The sequence below is a fragment of the Ambystoma mexicanum genome, chromosome 12, assembly GCF_040938575.1.
Source record: "Ambystoma mexicanum isolate Mex_15411 chromosome 12, UKY_AmexF1_1, whole genome shotgun sequence".
Taxonomy (NCBI): Eukaryota; Metazoa; Chordata; class Amphibia; order Caudata; family Ambystomatidae; genus Ambystoma; species Ambystoma mexicanum.
This window is the reverse complement of record NC_090936.1, coordinates 1,085,913,636-1,085,938,028: the sequence shown is the minus strand read 5'-3', so window position 1 is coordinate 1,085,938,028 and position 24,393 is coordinate 1,085,913,636. Positions and strand designations below refer to the sequence as shown.

Sequence of the window (24,393 nt, the reverse complement as noted above, 5' to 3'; positions counted from 1 at the left end):
AATTGATCGATGCAAGTAGACGGGTGCAGAAAATGCACTTCCCATTGGATAGTTGTATTTGACAATTGACACATGAGAAATGGTGTGCTGTGTCTATTCATAGAATTGAGGTGGTGAGTGATTTTTTTTTTTTAATGGTTTGCTAGTATCTTGCAACTTCCCCCTGTCAGAAGACTGAAACGCTAAGCCAGCTCTGCCTGCTTTCAAACTGGATCTGCATGTCAGTCAAAGCTAAGTGCTTAACGTGCTAAACCTAGCTTACATTTGTTTTTAAAAAGCTTTTTTAATACAACTCTATGATCTTCTTATGCCATTTCAGTGTAAGTTGATTTATTTAGGTGCCCAGGCTTCGTTTATTTCTGAGATCCCATCTCTGTGCTCGAGAGCATAGGCCTGTAAATTTCTCCAGCATGAGCTCTTATATGGATTCACATACTATGAATAGTCCCTGTCATCAGGCTGGGAATCCTCAGTAAAATAAAGAAGCATTGTCGCTTGAATAGCTGCTTACTGTCACTTTGGGTCATACTGCCCCATCCAATGACATTCGTCCTCCTTAGCTCCACTGCTGGTGGCCATCTTCAGATTTTTACTGCACCTTTTCGTTTTGAGAGTCCTTGAGTTTCGCTCCTCGACTTTCACAAGTATTTTGTCTATTTTTGATAGTTTTTTCTTCCAATTTTTCTCAATTGGTCACCGTTGTGACTTGTCAGAGCAGGGATTCATTGCTGGTCTCAATCTCCCCGTCAGCCCGATCGCTACGCCGTGTGCAAGCCGAGTTTTGGGCCTATTACATGCACCATGTTGGAGGCCGAGAGGAAGAGCCTCTTCAAGGCCTGTTCCAGATGCGGTCAGAAGAATGTCTTAATGGAGGACTGCCACCTAAAGTGCATTTACTGCCTGCACCCAGACCATGATGTGGAGGGATGCCCCATTTGCCAGTCTTTCTCCACTAAGACTAGGAAGAGTCGCCATCAGAGACTGGTCTCATCGCTAGACGAAGGTGTAAAGCCTCTGATTCGGGGTCTGTGCGCATTCATGCCTCTGCCAGGGCTAGCAGTCCCAAAGACCGTACTGCCTCTGGCAAGAAGTCCAGATCCTTTGAGGATGCTTCCAAGGGGAAGGTACCTAAAAAGGTGAAGCCGTTGCACACTCCGAATTCCTCATCGACTAGCACCTTGAGCGCAGCGTCTATCGTCCGGATTGGTGATGGGTACGAAGTTAACCCCGTCTTTGGAGGGCCAGAGTTCTCTCACTGTCAACCCCGTAGACAAGAAATCGTTCAACGTCTGCAATGGCATCGTCGTCGACCCCAAAGACTTACTCATCGACAATACCAAGACGGTTGTCTAAATCATAATCATCAGCGAAGACCCCGACATTGTCGACAACACTGTCCGCCAGGCTGGCGGTGCTGGTTTTTGTCATATATGCAGGCTAGTAGACGACTGCAGGCACCATCCTAATGGTCACAACGGTTATCTAACGGGTAGCATCGCCTCCAAGGCCTCCGTAGGTCCTGGGTGGGTCTGTTTCGTCTGCACTACATTCTCCAGATGCACCTGTGCTATGCACCTTGCCAAGAGGTTTCAGCAGAGAGAGGGAGGCACCTCCAGATCTCTTTTCTGCCAAAGCCCACAAGGGAACCTCATCTGCCTGCCACATCCCTAGTGAAGCCTCCCAGGGTCGTGTCTCCAGCCCCCGTCTACGCTCCTACCATCCTGTCTGAAGAGGAAGAGGTCTTTGAAGACGTCGGCTCACACCGTAAGGAGGGTGATGTTAGCATGCTTCCACAGCTGGCCTGCGGCCTGGACAGCCACTTCAGCCTGCTCACCCTACGAGCCCTTGGTCTGATGCACCAATCATGACGTCTCAGGCTCAGAGAGATGTTTCTTTGGACATTTTGTCAACTCTCCACACTCTGATCTCAGACATTCAGCAGTGACTACCGCCTGTGGCTCCTGGCCTCCTGTGGTTCTCGGCCCAGCTCCTGGGGCCAGTCCACCAAGATCATCTCGCCCCCTCCTGGTGCCACCTTCTCCAGTGCCTGTGATTCCGTGGCCACCTCCTATTCCACGCCCCTCTATTGTGGAGGTGTTCGCCCTGACAGGAACGGTCACTAAAATGGACACCAATCCATAGAAAGATATACAGGTTGCGGATGAGTTTGAGGCCTATGTCCTTGCATACGGTGAGCCACCAGATGTAAATCTACCAGCTAGGATGAAGTGGGATCTTTCTATGGGGATGATTTCTCGAGCGGCCAAGCTTTTCAACCTGATTCCAGAGGAGGAGGAGGAGGAGAGATGCCTATTTCAGCGCAGTGAATCCTACTGAAGGACTGTGATCTCAGTCCCGCTTCTGGATGACGTCTGGGAGAACGAGCTACTGGTTATGCAGGAGCCCTTTTCCGTACCTACTAAAGGAGAGGCTGGAGAAGAAATAAAGGGTTCCCGATACGGCTCCTTAATGCCCCAGGGGCAGTTCAACACCATACTCTATAGTCTTGGCTGCTGCAAGGAAGCAGTAGTCTAATCCTTCATCCCTTTGCTCAGTCCCGCCTGACCTGGAGGGAAGGAAGCTGGATGTGGCTGGAAAGCGCATAACCACCACAGCGGCTTCTACAGTCAAAGCCGCCAACGCCCTAGCCATTCTTCCACGCTACAACAGAGTACTCTGGTTTAAGTTGGGGCCCATCTTCCATTTCCTGCCAGAGGACAAGAAAGTGGAGGCCTTGGCCAGCTTTCAGAAAGGGGAAGTGGCATCTGACCATGCAATCATGGTCACCCTTGACATTGGCGGGGGTCGCCATATGCTGTCAAGGTTGGCTGAAGGCCACACATTTCAGGCAGGACCTCGAAGCCAAGGTGGTCCACATGCCAGTTGGCAGGGATAACCTTTTTGGCAACGCAATGGACGAGTCTCTACTTACCATCAAGACAGACACAGAGACAGGATGCTCTCTGGGCACGCTGCAACAAAGGAAGCAGACCTTTCACTCCCAGAAAGGGGAAGGTCTCCCGAACTGCCAAGGTGCTCATTCCTTTCTACCGTCAGCCCTCCTGCTCCACTGTCTAGGAGACATATAGGGGACATTCCCAGGCTTATAGGGGAGGAACCCAGCATTGTCATCCGCAAGCCACCATGCTGCAGACGCAGAAGGAAGCCAGACCAGGCCCAACCCCTGATACACCACTTCAGCAGTGGGAGGCTATCTATCTCAGTGGCCCAACATCTCCACGGAATAATGGGTGCTTGATGTTCTCGACCAGGGACATTCTCTAGATTTTCAAGACAAGTGCCCCCCGCATTCCTCCCGTGATATGACCAAAACAGCACAGAACCCAGCTTGTCAAGAAGGTTCAGGCCATGCTGCTGAAAGAGACAATAGAACTGGTCCCTCTGTGCATCCGGGGCGCCGGCGTATACTCCAGATACATCCTGGACTTGCGTTGTCTCAACAAATTTCTGAAGTCCCAGAAATTCAGGATGGTCATGTTACAGCACATGCTCAGCCAACTGGAATAGGGAGATTTTCTGGCGACGCTGGATGTAGAGGATGCATATTTCCACAGCCCCATTCACACAAAACATCAGAAGTTCTTAAGGTTTGTTGTCCAAGGAAGACATTACTGATTCAAGGCGTTACACTTCGACCTCAAATTGTCCCAGGGGGTGTTCACCAAATGCCTAACCCCAGTGGTTACGTCCCATTGGCGGGAGAGTAGGTCTATTACTTCCTGGGTGATAGGCTGGTCTGGTCTTATTCTCACACCCAGGCGGCACAACATACAGTGGAGACGGTTCAGACTCTAACCCTTTCCATAAACTATCCCTTATCCTGCATGGGGCCGAAGACACTTTGTTCCTGTGAGCCCAACTCAACACAGTCTCGTGCCTGGTGGCCCCATTGTAGGAAAAGATAAGTGCCATCCTAGGGAAGGTCCAAAGGCTGCCCTCTGTCTGAGTGGCAACAGTCCGATCCATCAAATCCCTGTTGGGGATGATTTCCTCGTGCATCCATCTGGTCCCTCATTACAGACTGCAAATGAGACCACTTCAGGAGTTACTGGACACCAGGTGGAGCAGATCTCTGGCTCATGGAACAGGATGGCCCTCAATCAAGTTTTCCCTCAAGCCCTGCACTGGTGGTTCATTTGCCCTCACATAAGGACCCCTGCGCATCAGGCGACAGTCATGACCAACACTTCACTGGAAGGTTGGGGCGCCCACATGGGCCAACTAAATGGCAGAGCCCTAGGACTACCGGAGGAGAAGGCATTGCATATCAATGTCCTGGAACTACAGGCAGTTTTCTGGGCTCAAGTCTTTCAAGCCTCAGCTCTTGGGAAGGATTGTCAAGGCCTTCACAGACCACGCAACCACCATGTGTTACATCAAGAAGCAGGGCAGGACAAGTTTCTGTCATCTCTCTGGAGGCACAGAACCTGTGGTGCCAGACCATTGCTCACTGGATGTTTCTAGTCCTGTTCCACCTGGCGGGCGTTTACAACACCATCTCAGACTCTCGGCAGGGAGCTGGGGTCCTACCATGAGTGGGAGCTCCTGCAAGCTCAAGCCTCTCTGATGTTCAGCAAGAGGGGCCAGCCTCAGATCGACCTGTTTGCGATAGCAGCCAATAACAAGTGCCAGTGGTTTGCTAGCAGGTGTCCTGAAGCAAGGAGTATGGGGGGACGTCTTCTCGCTCCCGTGGTAGGCCTATTCTCCAGCATGAGGTCTGGCATGGATTCACATACTTTCTCCCCGACGCCGTGTGTGGAGGGCAGGAGTCCCCACCATCCAGCAGCTCCGATCGCTGCCTACATCGGATCCTTTGTGTGATCCCTCTCGCACTGCTGCCACACCGATGCCAGCAGCGCCATAACCCAGCAACAGGACGCCACCGATAAAGTGCCAACCTCTCCTGATGCCCCGACTCCTGTGGTGAGTGCTCCGCCATTACCATGCACGAGTCCCAGCCAGCCATAGCTGTTCGAAATGGCCGCCCGCATTGTTGCTATGGTTGCCTAGCAACCACCTTCTACAAGCACGGCCCGTGATTGGCCTTGCTTGCCTACTTGCGAAACTCGTCATCGCCGGATGGCGAGAGCCGGCCCTCCCTCATCAAGGCCCGCCTAAATAAGGCGAACGCATGTTTGCAGCCTGTTTCTGCCGAGGCTGCCGTCTGCCAGTCCCCCTGGCCTAGCACCGCTTCACCACCAAGGTAACTCAGTAACTTTCCCCACCTTGCGCTTACTCTACAGCTGCCCACGGCTCTCCCCCCATTCTAGCCTACTGACTGCTTCACGTTATGCCGCACAAACATGCTCGAGGCACTCCTGGCTAAGGAAGCACCGCTAGAACTATCCGCCTAGTAACTGCAAACCAGTACGAACGATTAACTATTACCCTACGCCGCACTGGCAACGTAGAGCCTTGTCACCGACTTACTGCTTTCTGCCTGGCCCGCCCATCTGACTACATATAACACTACTAGCTATTGCCGTGTCGCAAGCAGACCTGTATCATCTGCACTAAATTTATTATTTTGGCCCTGCATGGCCTCTCGTCGTCTCGATCTATGCTTGCATCTGATACTCCCGCGCTGCAATTTATCTCTAATTGTGCCCAGTTTCGGCCTGACCTCTTCTTGTTCTTGTGCTCGGGCCTGCCGTCACTGCAGCCTGACCTCAACGTGTAAATGTGCGTAATGTTTGCATATTATTCAGCAATTGTATGACCACACGCACTATGCAACACTCAACCTGCTGCACCCAACCCTCCTGTACTGTGCTTTATCCAGGATGCCCTGCTCCCATGTGCCTTGTCCACACTGGATTCTAGTCCAGCATAGCTGCCGCCCCTCCACTAACTGCCCATGCTGATAATCCTCTGCCACTGAAGGGTCAAAGTCACTCCCCATTAGCACACCCATACCCCTAATTGCTTTATTTAGCCCAGTACTTGATTGCTGCATTTAGCCTAGTTTTTGATTGCTGCATTTAGCCCAGTACTTGATTGCTGCATTTAGCCTAGTATTTGATTGCTGCATTTAGCCCAGTACTTGATTGCTGCATTTAGCCCAGTACTTGATTGCTGCATTTAGCCAGGTACTTGTTTGCTGCATTTAGCCTAGTTTTTGATTGCTGCATTTAGCCCAGTACTTGATTGCTGCATTTAGCCTAGTATTTGATTGCTGCATTTAGCCCAGTACTTGATTGCTGCATTTAGCCTAGTATTCGATTGCTGCATTTGGCCTAGTATTTGATTGCTGCATTTGACCTAGTATTTGATTGCTGCATTTGGCCTAGTATTTGATTGATGCATTTGGCCCAGTATCTGATTGCTGCATTCAGCCCAGTATCTGATTGCTGCATTCAGCCCAGTATCTGATTGCTGCATTCAGCCCAGTATCTGATTGCTGCATTCAGCCCAGTATCTGATTGCTGCATTCAGCCCAGTATCTGATTGCTGCATTCAGCCCAGTATCTGATTGCTGCATTCAGCCCAGTATCTGATTGCTGCATTCAGCCCAGTATCTGATTGCTGCATTTAGCCCAGTATTTGACTGCTGCACTTAGCCTATTTCACCTACTACCTTGAGCCTATTTTGCTTATTACTTGATGGCTGTTCTCAGCCTACTTTGCCCAGTATTTGACTGCTGCAACTAGTCTACTCTCCCTAATACCTAGCCTACCCTGCCAAGGCTAATACTCGATTATTGCAGGAATAACAGGCCTTAGCTCAACTAGGAGTAACACTATGTGCTCTTACCTGCCAAACCTAGTCCTCTGAGTATCATTCTCTAATCTGATAGTTATACTCATTACTACTGCCTATATCACCATGCTAACTCCCCAGCCCCTAGAGGGCCCAGAAGCCCACATACAAGCCTGCTCCAAAACCCCTTGCAACCTAGCACAGAGGAACCATAGACTCCGGGCTCGACTACCCAAAATATTCGAACCCATCAATAAATATAACATTAATCTGGAGCACCTTCGTCCGAAACCACTTCCTCCTCTGGAAACTACCGTCCTTCCCAGCCATAAACCTCATCCTAAAAGAAATAAGCCTACTGCTAACCAGCCTCCTATAGTACCGCCAGAACCTGAACTTAAAGCTGCTTTAATCAACTCCAGATCACTAGTCGCTCATGCGACAGACATAGCGGATGTTATCCGGGAAAATGACCTTGACTTCATCGCCATTACTGAATCATGGCTCCACGAAGCAGCAGGTCCTGCACTTACACTAGCAGTCCCAGACAATTATACGATCCTCAGAGCTGACAGACCAGACGCACGCGGTGGAGGAATAGCGATTATCGCCAAAACCAATCTTTCCTTGAGAATCACGTCCACACCCAACCTTAAATCATGCGAGTTTTTCTCGATCAAACTACCCACCGCCAACTCTCAAACATTAAATATCCATCTCCTCTACAGACCCCCAGGCCCTATCGGTTCCTTCAAGGAAGATATCACTACTGTTATCTCTGAGAAGCTAAAAAAACTCCTCACAAACTTTAGTGTTAGGAGACTTTAACCTAGGTTACAATGATATTAATGATCACCAGGCCACTACTGTAGCCAACACCCTTTCAGAACTAGGTTTCACGCAGAAGGTGAATACTCCCACCCATACCAAAGGGAGAACTCTCTATTGGATCGCCAGTCACAATTGTAACCCCTCCATAATAGCCATTGTCCCACAAATATGGGCGGACCACCATCTAATTTCATTTACCTTCAATACTAAAAGACCCGTAGCTCTAACACCCCCCCCCCCCGCCGTACCCACTTTAACCAGATACAAGAACAAAAATATCACAGCAGATAATATCCTGCCCCATAGCCTACCCAAACTTAACTCTTTACCAGAATATGCTGACCCAGACCTTCTAGTGGAGGAATTCAATAATGCTATGACCATTGCTCTTGACAGCGTTGCTCCGCTTAAACTCAGGAACAGTAAACCATAAAAAGCACCTAAACGCTTGGTTTACACCCTACCTAAAAAAACCTAAGACTACAGAAAAGAAAATGCGAAACGATAGGGAACTTACACCTGACTACTGAAAACAAAACCAATCTAATAAACATCTCTACGCAATACAAAAAGGACATCATCTTGGCCAAACAAGAAACATACAATAACAGGATTACCAAAGCCAATTGAAGGAGCTCTTCTCCATCCTAAAAGAACTGGAAACTCCTATCGTTGCACAGGATGACTCTATCAAAGATAAAACCTGGTGCACAGACATACAGCTGGCTCTTACCAATAAAGTATCCAACCGCCAAACCAAAATTGCCCTAAAGAAAGCCTCATTACCAGCCCAAACTCCCTTGGACAAAACTTATATACCTAAACCCAGAGAATGTACCCAATTCAGTTTCTCTAAGGTCTCAGTGATCGAGGTAGAGAAAACTATTCTGGCACTTAAACCATCTAATTGCAAAGGCGACTAATGCCCAGCACAATTGATTAAGGACGCTGCTAGAGATTTAGCCCCCTTTATCACAAAACTTATCAATGCCTCCTTTACATCAGGCACCATTCCACGCAACGTAAAGGAATCCTGGGTACTCCCCCTATTGAAAAAACAAACATTGGACCCTAACATTCCCACAAATTACAGGCCCATCACCACGGTGCCTTTCTTATTAAAAATACTAGACAAGGTAGCCTACACCCAAATTCAGAACTTCCTTGAGGGGAAACAGCTCCTTGGCGTCCGCCAATCCGGTTTCCGACCCCTACATGGCACTGAGACTGCCCTTATTGACTTGAAGACCCAAATAGATTTACTCAGAGACGAGGGTAAAGTAGCTCTCCTCCTACTAGACCTCTCAGCCGCCTTTGACCTGGTGGACCATACAGTCCTATGTAATCACCTGGACTCTGCGGCCCACTTCTCAGGGGAGGCTATAGTCGGGATACAATCATTCCTTAGCAACAGGACCATGAGGGTGTTCTCCCCTTCAGCGGCAGCAGACCCGATACCCATCATCTGCGGAAGTGCTCCAGGGATCTTGCGTCTCGCCAACACTCTACAAGATCTTCACCAAGCCACTCTTTGACGATCTTGACAATATGGGTATCACCTACACCAACTACGCAGACGATACCCAGATTCTCCTACCACTTACCGGGGATTATGAGGAAGATCTGGCTTTGGTGAACAGAGTCTATAGTATCGTTCAAGCATGGATGGCCAACTACGGCCTCTGCTTGAACAATGACAAAACAGTGCTCATCATCCTGGGCACTGCTGCCCGCATCTCTAAACTCAACCGAAATTAATCTCCATTTATTATCGATGGGAACACTGTTAAGGTCGCTAGAGAAGTAAAAACTATAGGTTTCTACCTTGACTTGACTCTTTCCTTTACCAAACAGGTGAGTTCACTGGCCTCAGCCATGGCCTATACATGCAAATGAATACGAGCCGGGAAACAATTCTTATCAGATGACAGCTGTCTTATCCTAGCCAGTGCCCTCATCTCATCTTATCAAAACTAGACTATTGCAACTCCCTCTACATAGGGACAACCAAACAAATAATCAACAGAATACAAGTGCTCCAAAACAATGCACTTAGAGCGGCCCTAAGTATCCCTAGAAGAGCACATATCTCTGAAATAAGACGTAAATACAAATGGCTCTCCATCCAAGAAAAAATCCACCTTAAAACTGCATCCCTTATCCATAAATGCTTAAATAACAAAGCCTCCCACTACCTTACAGAACGATTTACTAGAAGAAATCCTACTAGACTAACAAGAACAGTCAGCCCCAACTCCCTTCCAGTGCCCAGATTTAAACTAACTACAATAGGAGGATCCAGCTTCCCAGTCAAGGCAGCTATATTGTGGAACTCCCTACCTCAGGCAGTTAGATCTGACCAAACGTTGAACAAATTCAGAATAAATGGCTCACCGAAAATGCCATATAACCGACATTCCCCCACTTACCTCCACATGTATTGCACCTGATACAGACTGACTTGCTACTATGTAAACGCTAGTAATTAGTTGACTGCTTGGCTGCGTATCGTCTGCAATTGTACTTGTCTCACCCTGTGGAGCCTAGAATATCTTGTTTTTTTCATGTTCTGCAACCTGTAACCTCTGTAACTAAGCTGTAAATCTCCTTGTCTCATGCGCCCTGCTACCCCAGGGTCCGGTGCGCACAATAAATAAATAAACAAACAAACCAACAAACATGCTCATGAATATTCCCAGTCAGGCTGGGTATCCTCGGTAAAAGAAAAACAGTTTCACTTTCTGTTACAAACTGTATTTCGAGGGGATTGGGTCCTCCGATGTATTCCATATCTATGACATGTAATCACCACAGCTGTGCTGCTTCGGAAACTTTTTTCGGCGTCTGCGTCTTGCGTCAATGACGTCGATGCGCCGTCGTCGAGGACCTCCTCCGACGTCATCCGATGTGATAAGTAGGACGCACGACGCCCATAGCCTCAGTTCCGTTTTTTCCGCGAACGTGTTGCTTCGTGAATCTCGGTTAACGCCTCGACTCTTTGGAGTTCTGTTCTTCTCGGTTCTTCGAACCTGTTCGTTTTTGTGAAAATCCTTCGTGTGAAGATGTCTTCTACTTCGTCTGCGACACCGCGTCAGGGCTTCAAGAAGTGCGGGGAGTGTGGGTCCAAGATGTCGGTGACGGACTCGCACAACACCTGCCTCTGGTGCCTAGGGGAGGCCCAAGACACGGATTACTTTATCGACTGCCAGTCGCTCACGTCCAAAGCCTTACGCGAACGTAAGAAGAAGTTGTCGGTAGGTCGGGTGTCCAAGCCCCGGAAGTCGAAGTCTGCGGGGCTTTCGACGGATGATTCGAGAGCTGACTCTCTGCGTCATCGTCGGAAGTCTCGTGGGTCTCCTTCTAGGAGTCGGTCTCGCCACTCCTCAGCCTCTTCGAGGCATTCTCGGAAGCGCCGACACCGGTCGTCTTCCAGGTCCTCTTCGGAGGACTCTGCCCGGCACGTCGCTTACCCCACCAGCCGTGCGACGCCGGAGGAATGGGCTTCTTTCGGGAAGAAAATGCTGGCGATTCTCGAGTGGGGTCGGTCGCGAGAGGTCGAGAGACACCGCTCGCAAGAGTGGTCGGCACGAGTCACAGGAGAGGTCCCGTTCGGACAAGGAGACTCGTTCTCGACGTACCCGTTACAGGTCCCGGTCCTCGACGCGTTCGAGACCATGTGTACCTGTGAGGTCTTCGAGGAAGACATCAACGTCTGAGGCGTCGAGGGCGTCGACAGGCTTTCTCGAGGCTCCGGCTCTGAGGAAGTCGTCAAAGCCGTCGACGCTCAGGTCGTCGAAGGACACGCTCGGGGCTCCGGCTTCGAGGGCTGTGTCGACGACGCCGATGCTGACGGCGCTGCATCTGACGTCGACCACGATTTCGTCGACGCCGATCCTCTCGGCGCCGTTGCCTGTTCTCTCGACGCCGGCGCCGATTCGCTCGACGCCTTTCGTGTCGGAGGTACCCCGTGGCATGGGGGAACCCCCTAGGAAGGCTCTGGTTAAGAGCAAACACTCTCGGGTGCCTTCTTTTCGCCACCTGGAATATATTTCAGAGGCGGATGAGGATTCTGATGGCCTGGTTCCTAGTCAGGTTCCAGATGAAATTGTCTCGGGCCATAGTCAGTTTGAAGATTTGAGGCAGTCACTGCATGATGCCAGTGGACTGGACACCTCTCCGGAGGTGGAGTTTTGTAGGCCTGAGCCTGGCTCTCATGCCGATTCCTCGTACCAGCGCCTTATGGCTAGGGTTTCTGAGTACTTGGGATGGTCTGCTCCCCCAGGGGAGTTTGTGCAGGATGATCTAACGGACATCCTTGATGTTGGTCCCCCAACTGACCCGGTACTGCCGTTCCATATGGCTTTACAGAGAAGGGTGGCGGCGGCGGCTTAGACTGCTCCGGAGAGTCTCCCGGCGGTGGGCAGATCCTTGTCGCGAAAATACCGTTCAGCCAGTAGCGACCCCTGCTACTTGACCAGGCACCCCACTCCGGAGAGTTTGGTGGTGCAGGCGGCCACGGCCCCGGCAAAGCAGGCGTCGTACCCTACCATCCCTCCTGATAGGGACGACAAACGTTTTGATGGCTGGGCGAAGAAAGTGTTTTCTTCTGGTGGTATGGCGCTTCAGGCGGCCAACTCCATTTGTGCCTTGTCTCGTTTCACACACACTCTGTGGAACTGTGTTTTGCGTTAGCGGCTGAACATATTCCCGAAGGGGACGAACGGGATGGTTTCCTTGCTATGGTCCAGGATGGTAAGGATGCCATGTGAGTCCGTTCAGTCGGGTTTGGACTTAGCTGAATGCGTCAGTAGGTCCATGGCGGCGAGCACCGTGATACGCAGGTTTTTGTGGTTGCGGAAGTCGGGGTTTGCTCCTGATGTGCAGTCTCGGCTCCTCAACATGCCCTTTGACGGTGAACACCTTTTTGGCAGCAAGGCTGACGAGAGCCTTGAGAGGTTGCAGACCTCAAAAGCTGCAGCAAAGTCGTTGGGCGCTGCAGTTCGCCAACCTCCGCCTTTTCGTCCTAGGGGACAGCATGGAGGGGTGGTTCCTTTTGCTATTACTCGTCCTTCAGTAAAGCGAGAGGAGCTGGCAGTCAAAGAGGCCAACGCAGGGGTACCAGAGGTGGACGACAGGGTACCCGTGGTGCCAAGGCCGTTCGGGCAGTTTCCTCTTTGCCCTCAGGTAACGCCGCAGCCGCTCCCACTCAGTCATGAGGCCATGTCCCATGGTTCGCCGGTTGGGGGAAGGCTGGCGCAGCATCTTGTAGAGTGGCAAGCCATTACTTCAGATGTGTGGGTTCTGGAGATCATAACCCACGGCTACTGTCTTCCCTTTCGGCACAGGCCTCGCAACAATCCACCGGGGAACCTCTCTTTGCAGAGTCCGGATCCGCTCCTTGCGCAGGAAATTCAAGCCCTGCTGGAGAAAGGCGCCATAGAATTGGTGCCTGTAGCGGAGAGGAACAAGGGATGGTATTCCCCTTTGTTAGGAAGAATTCTCTGTTTAGGCTGAATTTCCTAACCTAGTGAGTCCCCCAGCAGCTTTGCTGGATTTTGTGGGGTTTATTTTTTTCTCCTGCCAAGAGCGAGACTCAGTGAGAGTGTTCTCTGTGACTTGCTATGTGCTTATGGGCTAGGGGGTAATTTTCCCCATAGGCCATCATTGGTTTTTGAATGTGTGTTACACAGCACCCTCAGTGCTGGGACTGACTACTGTCTCCCTGGGTCTGTAAAGTTGCCATTGACTTTACTAGTCTTAACTTAAGAACTTAACCAGTACAAACCATCTTACTGTGGAAGTACTGGAAGGGGCAATTAGATTGCCCCTGGGTATGTTGTCGAGGGGGTACTGTCCCGTCCCCCCTCGCCGAGGTCTGGCTGGTGGCAGTGGATACCACGGAAATATTCCACCTGAATATTTCCCAATGGGATTTCCCATTGGTTTTTGATGCACCACTTTTTGGTGCAATGTTAAAGATACCGCCGGTTTATTTATTTAATATAAATTCACCGGTTGGGATTTTTTGCCGGAACTCGCCGCCAAAATGGCGTCTAGGTTCACTTCAGTAACCCTGAACCCGAGTCGAGCCTTTGTTCCACTTTTGGCGGGCTTCTTTGGCCATTCTGTCTGGGTACCACAGGGGGTGTGGGAGGGGGTTTAGGCACCCTGGACCGAGTTGCCTTGCCAACTCAGGTCGCACTCTAGTGTGATTGGCCCAAGTGGTGAGCCACCCCGCTCACCACTTAGCATGTTTGAGTGACAGCTAGGCTGTATGAATGGGGGTTTGCTGCATAAAAGCAGGGTTTTTGGGACTGGTTCTTCAGAAGTCGCCACAGGACCTAAGAAGCCGAAGAGGGAGAAGCCGAGCCGACCTGCCAAGACGACACCACCGGTGAAGCCCTGCAGAATCGTCTCACCACTTTTCCCGACGACAGAGGAGATCTCCCGCCGGAGAGTCTTCTTCCCTTAACTGGTGGGGACAACCAGTTGCTGCCTTCTTTTCGCCGTCCCGAAGCATCTCGTGGCCGCCTTACCTGTGCCAAGCACCCTGGCAACCGGGATACCACTTTTTACCTCAACCGCGAAAGAGGGGTACAAATCCTTTTTGACCGGAGAACTCCACGGCTGGCCTCATCCCTGGTAGTGCAACGACCTGCAGCCTTCATCCCCGTCGAGATCACCTCTTCCTCGGGACGACGCCGCGACTTGCACCCACTACCAGGAACGACTACCACCGCTGGAGGAATCTTTCCACTTTTAAAGGTACTGTGTTCAGCCCGGCCTCCCTTGCCACCGATTGTACGGGGTAGATTTACCCCTCGGCTCTCGAACCTGGGTAGGTCTGGGACACCCTAACTAAACTTTTCAGAACCGCAGTAAAACCGTTTTCTACTCACCTGCAAAGACATGTGACATTGTGTGATCTTGGGCACATTTTCGCCTGGCTCCCTCTAAAGCGGGCCCCGAACTAATTCCCCTTGTTTCTCCATTGACTGTCTTCGCTAACCTTATGTGAAAAGTGTTTTACCTTACTGCTCTCTTTATTTCTGCCTTTTCCCTCCCTTTTGGTAATACTTGTTGGAGTACCATCGAACGTTAAGCGCTCACCTCTGGTTGGAAATAAGTGGTGTTAACTTAGAATTGTCCAACAAACGATTAGGGATGTACATATGAGTAATAGTAACTGTGTTTGACTTTCTTACCTTTTCTAATGTGCTAGTGTAATTTTTGAGTGTACCTTTAATAAATAGGTTTATACTTTTACACCTAGCTCTGGTCAGTGTTTGCTTGTGCTATTGTACCTCTGTACCTATTATGTATCCTCTGTATACTGCCTAACTCTTCTTGAGGGAAGTCTGACTGCTCAGCCACAGCTACCACAGTGAATCTGTGCGGTGCAGACTGCTACCAAGTAGGTTTACTGCCAACACCTGTAGTCTTAAATCTTTTGCAGTGGTCCCAGAGGGAACTGCACAGGTTTCTGCCTAACACTGGTGTACAGCGGTGGGATCTGTATTGAGTATACACTTTAGAGTACTTTTGAGATACCTTAGTGCAACTAACCACAAAGCTTAAGCACAAGAAAGAAAAAGTCATTTTTAACCTGTCTACTATGGAAAGTTATAGTCAAGAGTCCCTTGCTACAAAAACTGCTGATTGTCTAAGACTTCTCTGTAAGCATAAGAATCTCATGACTAAAGGAAAGAAAATAGAGCTAATAGAAAGGTTGTTAGAAAACCAAAGTCTGGAGGATGGTCCAGAGGAACCTATCACTCCAGCAAATGTAGAAAGCAGCAATGATCTTGATATGGAACAAAGTATTGATGATCTTGGGTCAGAACCAGAAGAGGAGGATGAAACTGTTGTAGATAGTCCCTCTAGGCCTCTGTCTGCTCTACCAGCTGTACCTTCTGGACCTTTGCCAGGTCCCACATTTAGTCCTCAATACTTTGAACTAGAGAAAATGAAACTTGAATTAGAGTACAAGAAACTTAATGCTCAAACTGACAAAGAACTAAGGCTAAGGGAAATGGAGCTCAAGTATGAGCTAGAAATGAAGAAATTGTCTGTTGAGAATGCTTCTCTCTCTGGCTCCTCTAGAAGTTCCAGTCCTAAAAGACCCCGGATGCCTAAGGAATTGATTGGTATGTATGAGCCTAAGTTGGATGTGTTGGATTGGTTGTCTATGTTTGAGTATAATCATGGGCTCCAGAACATCACAGGTAATGAGTTACTCACCTGGTTGTTCTCTAGGCTCCCCCCTGTTGCAACTGATGTGGTAATGGAGTTGGGGGAGGAGGATAGGAAAGAGTATGAATGTGTGAAACTAGCTTTGATAGCTAGGCTTGGGAAGACCCCTTCCCAGTATTTTAAGAGGTTTAGGAGCCTCAAAAAGCATGATGGTACCCCTTGGGCTACCTGGGTGTGTGAAGGGTTGAAAAACTTAGAGGGATGGATTAAGGGTTACAAGGTGAACACTTATGAAGGAATGAGAAATCTTGTAATGATGGAGTCAATTTATGATGCCTGCTCTCCTGAGCTCAGACAGCACTTGGCTTATTCACAGGAATTAGATCCTAGGAAACTAGCTAAGGCTGCTGACTTGTGGGTTGCCAACAGGGCTACTCACAAGGATTCTGGGGTAACTCAGAAGAAGGATGAGGGAAGACAGCCTAAGAAAGACCCCAAAGAGAATTCTAATAATCCTAATTCCAAAGAGGGCCCCAAACAAAACCATAAGGGTAAGCCACCTGGGAAACCACAGCAGAGTAGTATACCTTCTGGTGCTAAACCGGAAGGAGGTCAGAACAAGCCTCCATTCCAAAGGACCTTTGGGGCCTGTTATGTTTGTAAGGCTACTGACCATGTGAAAGGAGATCCCAGATGTAAGGGTAAACCTTCAGGGGTCCAACTTGTCTCCTTAGCCTTCGCTCCAGAGGAGGAAGTCACTATGGCAAGTGGAAACTTTCTACTACTGGCTGATGAACCCACTGGACTCTCAGCCAGTGTTTCTTTAGTCTCTCTGGGGTTGTGGGAACAGCAGAATTTAGATGTATATAATTCTATCCCAGATAATACTAAAGAGTATTATAAAGACAGTGTCCACGTAAATGGTCAGGAGACTCCTGCCATCAGGGACACTGGGGCCAGCATAACTGTGGTGGATGAATCATTTTTCAAGGCAGAGGATGTTGCTAAGGCACCCAAATGCCTCACCAAGTTAGCTGGAGGGCCTGTGCAGATGTGTCCCCAGTTACCAGTTCTCATCCAGTGTAATGATATGGCTGTGAAGATACCTGTCAGTATACAATGTGAAGTGCCAGGAAAAGTTCTGCTGGGAAATGACCTAAAAGCTCTTGGAGTTGTGTCACATACCCCCAGACCTCCTAGTAAAAGGCTACGGGAGCTCACCAAGTCTGCAAGAGAGAAAACCCTGCGAGGTTTATCTCAGGAGATGATGACAGAAATCACTCCTCTCCCACTGGAGCAACTTACTGCAGTAACTACCAGATCAGGAGCAAAGGGGCAACCCAAGACTCCTAGAAAAAAACCTACAGCAAGCACTCCAGTGCTTCCAACAAGGACTTCCCCGAGGTTGTCCAAAGTTACACCTGTAACTCCACCTCCAGCTGAGGCTGAGAGGGAGGTACAACCCTGTTTGGTTGAACTAGACTCTGAAGAAGAGCTAGAAGGAGGTCCAGAACTTATTGGAGACCTAGACCCGGCTGACCATCCTGAGCTGCAGTCTTTACTGGCAGAAGGTGGACCCAGCAGGACAGCTTTCCGTAAGGGACAAAGAGAATGTCCAACTCTGGAGGGTCTCCGCCAGCAGGCAGCTTCTCAGGCTGATGGGCAAGAGCCTGGGAAGTATAGGTTACACTGGGAAGATGGCCTCTTCTACAGTGAACCAACCGAATCTGAACCTGGAGCATACCAACGCCTGGTAGTGCCCCAAGAGAACAGACAACAGTTCTTGCAACTAGCCCACGAGATTCCTTTGGCTGGTCACTTGAGTTTCAAGACCAAGGAAAGGCTCTCTCTCTACTTCTATTGGCCAAAAATGGGGGCTGAAGTAGATAGGTATTGCAGGAGCTGCCATACCTGCCAGACTTCTGGTAAGGTTGGATCCAAGAATGTGGCACCTTTAGTGCCTCTCCCAGTTGTGGGAGTCCCATTTGAGAGGGTAGGGATTGACATTGTTGGTCCCCTTGATCCCCCAACCTCCTCAGGCAACAGGTTTATCCTTGTTGTAGTAGACCATGCTACTAGGTACCCTGAGGCAATTCTTATGAGGACTGTTACAGCTCAGGCTGTGGCTAAGGCCCTCCTTGGTATCTTTACCAGGGTTGGGTTTCCTAAGGAGGTGATCTCTGACAGGGGGACAATTTTTATGTCCAACTACATGAAAGCCATGTGGAAAACCTGCGGAGTTACCTACAAGTTCTCAACCGCCTACCACCCTCAGACAAACGGGTTGGTAGAAAGATTTAACAGAACCATGAAGAGCATGATAGGTTCCTTAGAAGAACCCCTTAAGAAGAAGTGGGACCTTCTACTGCCATGCCTTCTATTTGCTTATAGGGAAGTCCCTCAGGAGGGAGTAGGTTATTCCCCCTTTGAACTTCTCTATGGCCATCCCGTCAGAGGCCCCTTGTGTCATGATGCCTACCTCTAAGGAGCCAGGCCGGGCCCAGCAACCCCAGAGGCAGACATCATTTTCCCCAGGGAAGTCTCAGCGGGCCCAAGTCGGGGCCCTTTGGACTCAGTCCTGGCGCCTTAGGCGCCAGGCTCATAGCGGACCCCAGTCCTGGCGCCTTAGGCGCCAGGCTCATAGAAGAGGATATGTGTTTAAGTGCTTGGGTGCACACTTACTTGATGCACACCTTGCTGCTTCACCCAGGCCCTCTTGAGGCCTGAATGGGACTACTTAACCTGTAGGACTACTTCACCACCCGGGTGTGGTCGGGGAAGGATACATACCTGATTGGTGGAAGGATACATACCAGGAACTTCTTCCAAGGCTATTTAAACCCCACCCGAACAGCCACACATGCTTCGCGTTGTTCTGCACCTAGCAGCTGGACGCTCACCGTGTCAGCTCCTGCATCCTGACTTCAGCCACGCCTGCCAGCACCCTGGAACACCTGCAAGGGGAGAAAGGAAGAGAATAGGAGAAGAAAAGCCCTTACCTGCTAAATCTGCATTCCGGAGTCATTTCTCCAACGGCCCTGAAAAGGAAGACATAATTTTAAAGGCATTTCGTTTCGATCGCTGCAGCGCTGCATTTTACTCAACTTTGCAAGGCGCTTCCATCTTCAGCAGCGATCTTCCGGATTCAGCTACGCCCCGGCGCCTAGAGGAAAAAAGACAAGAACAAAGGTGAGAGGGAGAAAAGGAATAAGGAAATCTCAGTTTCCTTTTAAGTCTTACCTGTTGGATTATTCCCACTGCATTTCGGGTCCTGCCGCTTCCTGGCATCTCCGGACCCCGGCCCCTATGGGGAAAAAAGACAAAGACATTGAATGAGCGAATGCAAAGACATTACCTGAGCGCTCATCCAGAACTGTTTCACTTCTGGTCGGCGCCATATCTCCGGCACTCCGAACCCCGGCCCCTAAGGGGAAAAAGACATAAGCATTAGCGCTTGCTGCAATTAGACAACGAACATTATTATTAAGCTTGAACTTTTGAACAGAACTTTTACAGCGCCTTACCTGAACAGTCAAGCTTACCTGAACTCCCATCAATCCTCAATCCAGTGAAGTAACTGGGTTTCAACGCGCCCCTGCATCAGAAGCAGGATGGAGAGCTCATCCTTCCAAACCCTAAGGTGAGGCTTCACAGGGAATCGTGGAGGAGGTATCGTGGAGGGTCGCAAGGGAGTGGGAGGCTTGAGCATTGTTCCACAGTTGGTAATACTCCCTTTTCACGCACAGGAGGGTATCCAACGAGCCAGGGAAGCCAGAATAGAGGGGCCCTTCCTGTCCATCTTCAGAGTTCTGCGCCTTCGACGCCGCGCCTCCGTGGGAACCAGGTGAGCGTTACACCTTGGCCCTGATTAAGGAGGGGTTGGAGAGTGCTCCTTCCCCCAAGCCAGTCAGAGTGACTGACTATGTGATAGGTCTCCGAAGGAGAATGTCACACATGATGGCAGAAGCAAGTGATAACTTGAAAGCTGGCCAAGCTCTGATCAAACATTGGCATGATCAGAAGGCTAACATGGTTGAGTTTACTCAAGACCAGCTAGTTCTAGTTATGCTCCCAACAAGGCAGAGGGCCTTGCAAGACAAATGGATGGGACCCTTCAAGGTTGTGGGAAAACTTGGAGAGGTCAACTATCTGGTGGATCTGGGCAAACCCAGGGAAGCTCCCAGAGTCTTCCACACCAACCGCCTCAAAGCCTATGTCTCTAGACCAGAAGTAGGAGCATTGCTTCTAGCTTCATCGGAAGAGGAGGAGGAGAGTGACGCTCAACCTGACCTCCTGAGAGGCTTACCTTTGGACGAAAAGGTTGAAGGAGTTAATCTCTCTTCAAATCTGACCCCTGAGCAACAGGAGGAGTGCAAAGCTATGTTAAATCAGTTTGCCCGGTGTTCTCACTTTCACCAGGCTTGACCCCTTGGGGACAGCATGAGATACTCACTGGTGACTGTCTGCCAGTCAAAAGCAGAGGATATAGAATGTCAGAACATGTCAGAACCCACATCAAAGGTGAGGTCAAGAAGATGCTTGATCTCGGGGTAATAGAGCCCTCTACTAGTCCATGGTCTAGCCCAGTGGTGTTAGTACCAAAGGCAGGATCCAAAGAGTTGAGATTCTGTGTGGACTATAGAGCTCTTAATGCAGTCACCAAGACTGATGTCCACCCTTTGCCAAGGACAGATGAGTTGGTGGATAAACTTGGTGCAGCCAAGTACCTCAGCACACTGGATCTTACGTCAGGCTATTGGCAAATATCCCTGACAGACCATGCCAAGGAGAAAACTGCATTTTCTACCCCAGTTGGCCTATACCAATTCAAGGTTATGCCTTTTGGACTGAAAAATGCACCTGCAACATTCCAAAGGATGGTGAACCAAGTTCTAGCTGGGATGGAGGACTTCTGCATGGCATACTTGGATGACATTGCAGTCTTCAGCCACTCCTGGGAAGAACATGTGACCCACTTAGGACATGTTTTGCAGGCTCTTGAGCAGGCCAATCTGACCATAAAGGCAAGCAAGTGCCAAATTGGTCAGAGTAAAGTGGTCTACCTTGGACATGAGGTAGGAGGTGGAGAAATAAGGCCTTTGCTCAGCAAGATTGAAGCTGTGCAAAATTGGACAACACCTACTACTCAGACCCAGGTGAGAGCCTTCTTGGGCCTCACTGGGTACTACAGGAATTTCATTGAGAACTATGGGACCATAGCTTCTCCTCTGAATGTGATCTCCTCTCCAAAATTCCCTAAGAAGGTCAAATGGACTGAGGAATGCAATCAGGCCTTTGAAAACCTGAAGAAAGCTCTCTGCCAAGCCCCAGTACTCAGAGCTCCTGACTACCACCAAACTTTCATAGTACAAACTGATGCTTCCAATGTAGGTATAGGTGCAGTTCTTAGCCAACTGGATGAGAAGGGTAGGGAACACCCCATTTGCTTCATCAGTAGAAAACTGAAGGATCCTGAAACAAGGTGGGCAATAACCGAAAGAGAATGCTTTGCTATTGTGTGGGCACTGAAAAAGTTTAGGCCATACTTGTATGGTTCTACTTTTGTCATTCAGACTGACCACCGACCCTTGAGATGGTTAATGCAAATGAAAGGGGAAAATCCAAAACTATTGAGATGGTCAATCTGCCTCCAAGGGTTTGATTTCACCATTGAGCACAGGTCAGGGTGTCACCATCAAAATGCTGATGGACTCTCTAGGATGTATGTCATCGACTAGAGGTATGAGGTTCATCCAGGAGTGGATTAAATCCTCCTGTCCCTTAGTCTGGGGGGGGTGAGTGTTAGGAAGAATTCTCTGTTTATGCTGAATTTCCTAACCTAGTGAGTCCCCCAGCAGCTTTGCTGGATTTTGTGGGGTTTATTTTTTTCTCCTGCCAAGAGTGAGACTCTTTTATCCTCACTCTTGGACATGACTTGAGAGTGTTCTCTGTGACTTGCTATGTGCTTATGGGCTAGGGGGTAATTTTCCCCATAGGCCATCATTGGTTTTTGAATGTGTGTTACACAGCACCCTCAGTGCAGTAGCACAGGGGTGTCTTAGAGACCCCCAATCATAGACTCCACACCCTGGGACTGACTACTGTCTCCCTGGGTCTGTAAAGTTGCCATTGACTTTACTAGTCTTAACTTAGGAACTTAACCAGTACAAACCATCTTACTGTGAAAGTACTGGAAGGGGCAATTAGATTGCCCCTGGGTATGTTGTCGAGGGGGTACTGTCCCGTCCCCCCTCGCAGAGTTCTGGCTGGTGGCAGTGGATACCACGGAAATATTCCACCGGAATATTTCCCAATGGGATTTCCCATTGGTTTTTGATGCACCACTTTTTGGTGCAATGTTAAAGATACCGCCGGTTTATTTATTTAATATAAATTCACCGGTTGGGATTTTTTGCCGGAACTCGCCGCCAAAATGGCGTCTAGGTTCACTTCAGTAACCCTGAACCCGAGTCGAGCCTTTGTTCCACTTTTGGCAGGCTTCTGCACAGAAGCCCTCCAAAGTGGTGCCATTCTGTCTGGGTGCCACAGGGGGTGTGGGAGGGGGTTTAGGCACCCTGGACCGAGTTGCCTTGCCAACTCAGGTCGCACTCTAGTGTGATTGGCCCAAGTGGTGAGCCACCCCGCTCACCACTTAGCATGTTTGAGTGACAGCTAGGCTGTATGAATGGGGGTTTGCTGCATAAAAGCAGGGTTTTTGGGACTGGTTCTTCAGAAGTCGCCACAGGACCTAAGAAGCCGAAGAGGGAGAAGCCGAGCCGACCTGCCAAGACGACACCACCGGTGAAGCCCTGCAGAATCGTCTCACCACTTTTCCCGACGACAGAGGAGATCTCCTGCCGGAGAGTCTTCTTCCCTTAATTGGTGGGGAAAACCAGTTGCTGCCTTCTTTTCGCCGTCCCGAAGCATCTTGTGGCCGCCTTACCTGTGCCAAGCACCCCGGCAACCGGGATACCACTTTTTACCTCAACCGCGAAAGAGGGGTACAAAACCTTTGTGACCGGAGAACTCCACGGCTGGCCTCATCCCTGGTAGTGCAACGACCTGCAGCCTTCATCCCCGTCGAGATCACCTCTTCCTCGGGATGACGCCGCGACTTGCACCCACTACCAGGAACGACTACCACCGCTGGAGGAATCTTTCCACTTTTAAAGGTACTGTGTTCCGCCCGGCCTCCCTTGCCACCGATTGTACAGGGTAGATTTAGCCCTCGGCTCTCGAACCTGGGTAGGTCTGGGACACCCTAACTAAACTTTTCAGAACCGTAGTAAAACCGTTTTCTACTCGCCTGCAAAGACTTGTGACATTGTGTGATCTTGGGCACATTTCGCCTGGCTCCCTCTAAAGCGGGCCCCGAACTAATTCCCCTTGTTTCTCCATTGACTGTCTTCGCTAACCTTATGTGAAAAGTGTTTTACCTTACTGCTCTCTTTATTTCTGCCTTTTCCCTCCCTTTTGGTAATACTTGTTGGAGTACCATCGAACGTTAAGCGCTCACCTCTGGTTGGAAATAAGTGGTGTTAACTTAGAATTGTCCAACAAACGATTAGGGATGTACATATGAGTAATAGTAACTGTGTTTGACTTCTTACCTTTTCTAATGTGCTAGTGTAATTTTTGACTGTACCTTTAATAAATAAGTTTATACTTTTACACCTAGCTCTGGTCAGTGTTTGCTTGTGCTATTGTACCTCTGTACCTATTATGTATCCTCTGTATACTGCCTAACTCTTCTTGAGGGAAGTCTGACTGCTCAGCCACAGCTACCACAGTGAATCTGTGCGGTGCAGACTGCTACCAAGTGGGTTTACTGCCAACACCTGTAGTCTTAAATCTTTTGCAGTGGTCCCAGAGGGAACTGCACAGGTTTCTGCCTAACACCCTTATTTTTTGATTTCGAAGAAAGACGGGGGCTTGAGACCCATCATGAACTTGCGTGGTTTGAACAAACTCCTCAGGAAGGACAAGTTCAAGATGGTTACTCTCCCTCAAGTCCTCCAGGCCCTTCAGCTTCAGGACTGGTTGGTGTCACTCGACCTCAAGGATGCTTACTTCCATGTGCCGATCCATCCCAAGCACAAGAAGTACCTGAGGTTCGCGGTTGGCGACTCGCACTTTCAGTTTTGGGTCCTGCCGATCGGATTGACCTCCGCCCCGAGGGTTTTCACCAAGCTCATGGTGGTGGTGGCAGCGCATCTCAGACAAGGGGGGATTCACATCTACCCCTACCTGGACGATTGGTTGATCAGGGGGAGCTCTTCGGAGCAAGTCCTTGATCATCTGTCCGTCACCTGCCACTCCCTTCACAGGCTGGGCTTTTCCCTCAATTTAAAGAAGTCCCATTTGACGCCAGCACAGCGGCTCCAGTACATCGGAGCAGTGCTCGACACTTCCCTGGGGCAGTGTTTTCCTCCCCAAGTGAGGCTCTTCACATTCAGCAGATGGTGCACAAGTTTCAGCATGCCCAGACGCTCCCAGCGTTCGAGTTCTTGAGGTTGCTCGGCCTCATGGCATCCTGCATTCTTCTGGTGCCAGAGGCTCGCCTGCGGATGAGATCTTTGCAGTGGGCACTCAAGACGCAATGGTCGCAGTCCTCCGGCAGGATGTCGGACCCGGTTCAGGTGCCGCCC

General features: G+C 49.7%; 1 protein-coding gene across 2 annotated transcripts in view; it reads left to right on the top strand.

Moving 5' to 3' along the window:
* Positions 1-24,393, top strand: part of MKLN1 (muskelin 1) — a 1,341,339-nt gene that overhangs the window by 843,134 nt on the left and 473,812 nt on the right. The gene's annotated exons all lie outside the window — the stretch shown is intronic.